The 5,000-nt window shown below is 39.1% G+C and overlaps 1 long non-coding RNA gene across 1 annotated transcript in view; it reads left to right on the forward strand.

Annotated features, from left to right (window-relative positions):
* Positions 1 to 5,000, forward strand: part of LOC149135343 (uncharacterized) — a 13,001-nt gene that overhangs the window by 1,842 nt on the left and 6,159 nt on the right. Inside the window, exon 1 of the long non-coding RNA XR_016242368.1 lies at positions 1 to 553. This exon is cut by the window's left edge and continues 1,842 nt beyond it. This is a non-coding gene — a long non-coding RNA (uncharacterized LOC149135343). The remainder of the gene's footprint in view (positions 554 to 5,000) is intronic.

Genomic DNA, 5,000 nt, shown 5'->3' on the forward strand with positions numbered 1-5,000 from the left:
GACGATTAATGGATAACGTTTCAATCGAGCAAAAAAATGGCACCCAGCGTCAAAAGGTGGTCACGTGACAAACGATGTCGAATGCCTTTTACAATGCATCAGACTATCTTCGTTAAAGTTCATAAAAAAAATCGAGCGTGTTGAGGCACATTGATATTAATTTGGTTTTATTATTATTTTTCGATGCTTTCTCAAACTCTTGTGGTGGTTAATAAAGAAAACATTATTATTATTATTATTATTATTATTATGAGAGCTTATGTAGAATGGTGAGTAGTGCAAAGTTTATTTTCTTTTCCTGTAAAACAAAGTTTGCAGAAAACTCTACAAATCTCTAAACGTTGGTGGTCTGTCTCGAATTGCTCATATAATGTTTGTATTTTTTTTTTTTTTTTTCATTTTTCTTCGTCTTTTTTGCTCTGGAGATGATTTCTGAGGGTGCTCCATAAACTAGATCTCGAAATGGCAGCGGCGGAATAAACAGGAGAATATTGAATAGATGCTCTGCAGATTCTATGACTTCAACATGTGACTAGAAGCATTTAAGCGCTCAGTAAGTGAAATATCGAATTTCATTGTCGGACATTAATCTGGGGAAGACAGTCATGAAATTTGTTGTATTTCTGCGATCTAAAATTGATGTTTCTAAAGATAAAATTTTATATCATGTTTAATATTGTTTAGACAACCTCACAAACATGCACGTATATATACTCAAACAAACAAACATATACTTCTATTTCTTCGGGTAAAAGACGTTTCGGCACAAACGTTCTAGCCTCATCTATTTGGCGTCACTGATTCGATGCTGACTTATCATTATTATTATTATCTTTATTGAGTGAGAGAGCAGTGCATGCCATCCAAGTGGCACTGGGGTAAAATATACGAAGCCTATTGTACCCATCATGACTACCCGTCTGATAAGGGTATACCAGGCACATGCATTACAACCATATGTGCGCGACATGGTGAATTCATATCAAGATAAACAGCGCATGACCTCGCAGGTGGGGCCCAGTTAGAATTTTCTTCAGGTCGAGTAGCCCATCCCGCTCAAAAAGTCCCTGATAAGATTTGTTTAAGGATGTTGAGTAAAAAACCCATGTTTCCAAAGGTAAATTATTAAAACCCCAAAGAATTCTTCTCAGCACATGGTTATGATGCTCCCCCACTACTTCTGCTCATGATCAGAGATGCACATATCGTCAGCCACCAAGGGGTATGCTCAACTGGTTACGGTCAAACAACCAACAAGCAAATCTGTGGTATTAAGCAGAATATTTGTTGTAGCCCATCTTTTTATACCAAGACAAAACAATGTACACGATAACACTTCCAATCAATTAAGATCAGAAGCCATGAGAGCCACTGCCTGGTACTGCATCCGGGCATTATTATTATTATTATTATTATTATTATTATTATTATTATTATTATTATTATTATTATTATTACCTATTTCTTTACACAGCTTCTAACGCTGGAGATGTACTGCGTGCCAACCTGTTCACAACCAGTGAGCTAAGATATTATTTGATTCTAGCCCTCTACTCTTTTACTCTTTTACTTGTTTCAGTCATTTGATTGACCATGCTGGAGCACCGCCTTTAGTCAAGTAAATCCACCCCAGGACTTAATTCTTTGTAAGCCTAGTACTTATTCTATCGGTCTTTTTTGCCGAACCGCTAAGTTACGGGGACGTAAACAAACTCGCATCGGTTGTTCAGCGATGTTGGGGGACAAACACAGACACACGAACATACACACACACACACACATACACACACACACACACACGCACACACACACACACACACACACACACACACACACACACACACACACACACACACACACACACATATATATATATATATATATATATATATATATATATATATATATACGACGGGCTTCTTTCAGTTTCCGCCTACCAAATCCACTCGCAAGGCTTTGGTCGGCCCGAGGCTATAGTAGAAAACACTTGCCCAAGGTGCCATATGCTCGGATAAGAATCCGTTGCCTCTAGTAAAGGGAATAAAAGCTGAAATACATCTGGTGCACTTGCTGGCCTCTGCTAAGACGAATTTTCGTTTCCCTCTGATATTTATTGTGCCTTTAACACGGCACGTCCATAAAAGATGTTAACTCAGGGCATATATTGCAGTAAACTTGCCTATTGACAGTGTACATACATTAAGTATTGTACAGAGAGGGCTATTTTAATTTAATACTGTCTCGGTTATGTATACCATGAGCGTACGCGCACGTGTGTGAATACATGTATGTATATTCTTTACTCATTACTCTTTACTCTTTACTTGTTTCAGTCATTTGACTGCGGCCATGCCGGAGCACCGCCTTTAGTCGAGCAAATCGACCCCAAGACTTATTCTTTGTAAGCCTAGTACTTATCCTATCGGTCTCTTTTGCCGAACCGCTGAGTTACTGGGACGTAAACACACCACCATCGGTTGTCAAGCGATGTTGGGGGGGGACAAACACAGACACACAAACATACACACACACACACACACACACACACACACACACACACACACACACACACACATATATATATATATATATATATATATATATACATACATACGACGGGCTTCTTTCAGTTTCCGCCTACCAAATCCACTCACAAGGCTTTGGTCGGCCCGAGGCTATAGTAGAAGACACTTGCTCGAGGTGCCACGCAGTGAGACTGAACCTGGAACCATAATAAATGTATAGTCATAATAAATGTAATTTAATACTGTCTCGGTTGTGTATACCATGAGCGTACGCGCGAGCGTATGAATACATGTATGTCTGTATGTATAGATGTATTCAATATTATTTCCTATAACAAAGAAGTGTCCAAAGAATACATTGTACTAAACCTAGAACTAAAAGGAAAACTATTATCTAGCAGGCCTAAACCTGATACTACAGTATAAGTTAGTCAAAGACTTCTGCTGACATTGATACCAGGCATAACGATGACAATAACAGCAAAGGTTAATGGACAGAATATTCTCTGTTGACGATAACGTTAATTTGCCTTTCATTTTGTTTGATTTTTTTTTTGTTTTGTTTTGTTTTTTCTATCTACTCGGTTATCTTGCGGAAATGGTACACGGGAAATAGTCCCAACCAGATCTAAGTGATACTGATACGCTTTGTCCTGACAAAAGATGAAAGTGGTGTGATGATAACGAACACAGGGAGTATAGTTGACATCTGATTATATTTGACACGAGAGCGCTAAAGCTGATTTACGTCACGTGGACGGCTTTCTTCCCTGAAGGGTGTTGCCGATTTAAGCAAGAAGGAGCAGGCGGACCTCGTTGCAAAATTGCAATCTGTTCAGTAAAAGTAACCACATATTTTATCTCAGTCCACTGAAAATAATTAAGTCAGTTAGAAGTGGATTTATATCAGATAGAGTTACTCACTCTTATGTAGAAAGATATAAAAAGGTCTGTTGAGGGATAAAAAATAGTTGTCTAATGTTTAAGACAAAACCTATTAACGGAAGACGAAACCAGATTGCAAAACCTTTAAATAGATCGTTAGGAAATGCTGTGTTTTGCTAGTCCTTGTTTTAAAATAGGTTCTGGAGTTCCGTTCGTTGACCAAATTCTTCTTTACATGAGTAATTGAAATATGTAAAAATAAGGGTAATCCGTTCCAAGCTACACACAAACTTCACGTAAAGGCATGAGGTTATGTTTATTTGTCCATCTATCAACATCAAATACGTAAATGTATACGTATGTGTGGTGGTGGTGGTGATGGTGGTGGTGGTGGTGGTGGTGTGTGTGTGTGTGTGTGTGTGTGAGCGCGTGCTTTTTCCTCTTTGTCTTGCATCGGTCATGTTTTTTGCAAAAATATGAGAAACATTATCATCTATATATATATAATATGAAAATTTGCAAGCAACATGAAACGCGCGGATGGACGTTTACGAACCGTTTGTACAAGCTTTCCCATCTACTTATATGCGTGCGTGCTCTACTCGTTGAGTGAATATAATTTTGTTCAGAAAAACTGTTCGCTACACAGGATTTTCATTTAGCGTACCATTCGTATATGCTCTCCCAGTACTTATACACATATATTGCGTATTCATGGTTTGTTCAAATTTCAAATTGATAAACGAATGGGATCCCTGTGGAATACGTTGCGCTTATCACGGATTGATCTGTGATAACATGGGCTAATGATCAGTCGAAGATTCTGCTTGCACCGCAAATACGTGCCCTAGCTATCACCTACAATGCTCAGCTACCCACAAAGCACCAACTGTCGCTTGTGTTTACATCACCGCGCTGCAAAGTTGAGTGTTTTTGATCCGGATTTACATACTTGAACTCAATATGGGACCAATGAACAGAAACAATACGATGGTGCCTGATCCTAGCAAATGGCATTGACGAGTATATTCTCTACAGAAAAAAAGGTAGAGATGATCTAAGAAATATGCTGTGGGCTGAGTTAGGTGTCAATGAACCTTCTACTTGTTCCATTGAAGGCGGTGAGCTGGCAGAAACGTTAGCGCGCCGGGTGAAATGCTTAGCGGTATTTCGTCTGCCGTTACGTTCTGAGTTCAAATTCCGACGAGGTCGACTTTGCCTTTCATCCTTTCGGGGTCGATAAATAAAGTACCAGTTACGCACTGGGGTTGATGTAATCGACTTAATCCCTTTGTCTGTCCTTGTTTGTCCGCTCTATGTTTAGCCCCTTGTGGGCAATAAAGAAATATATCATTTGTTCCATTTACAGAGTGCACGGAGATGACTCATTTACCACTGATTCATCTTTTTCTGTTTTGGGAAGAAACCAAACCCCCCGTGATAAACGAGGAAAGTTGTACTTTGAGTAGCACTTTATATGATGTATGGAAAGTGCCCTACAGTTAAGTTCCTTAATAATTCTTTCTACAATAGGCACAAGGCCCGAAAATTTGGTGTAGGGGGATATTGATAACATCGACCGCCGTGCTC

The sequence above is a fragment of the Octopus bimaculoides genome, chromosome 6, assembly GCF_046866305.1.
Source record: "Octopus bimaculoides isolate indiv1 chromosome 6, ASM4686630v1, whole genome shotgun sequence".
NCBI lineage: Eukaryota > Metazoa > Mollusca > Cephalopoda > Octopoda > Octopodidae > Octopus > Octopus bimaculoides.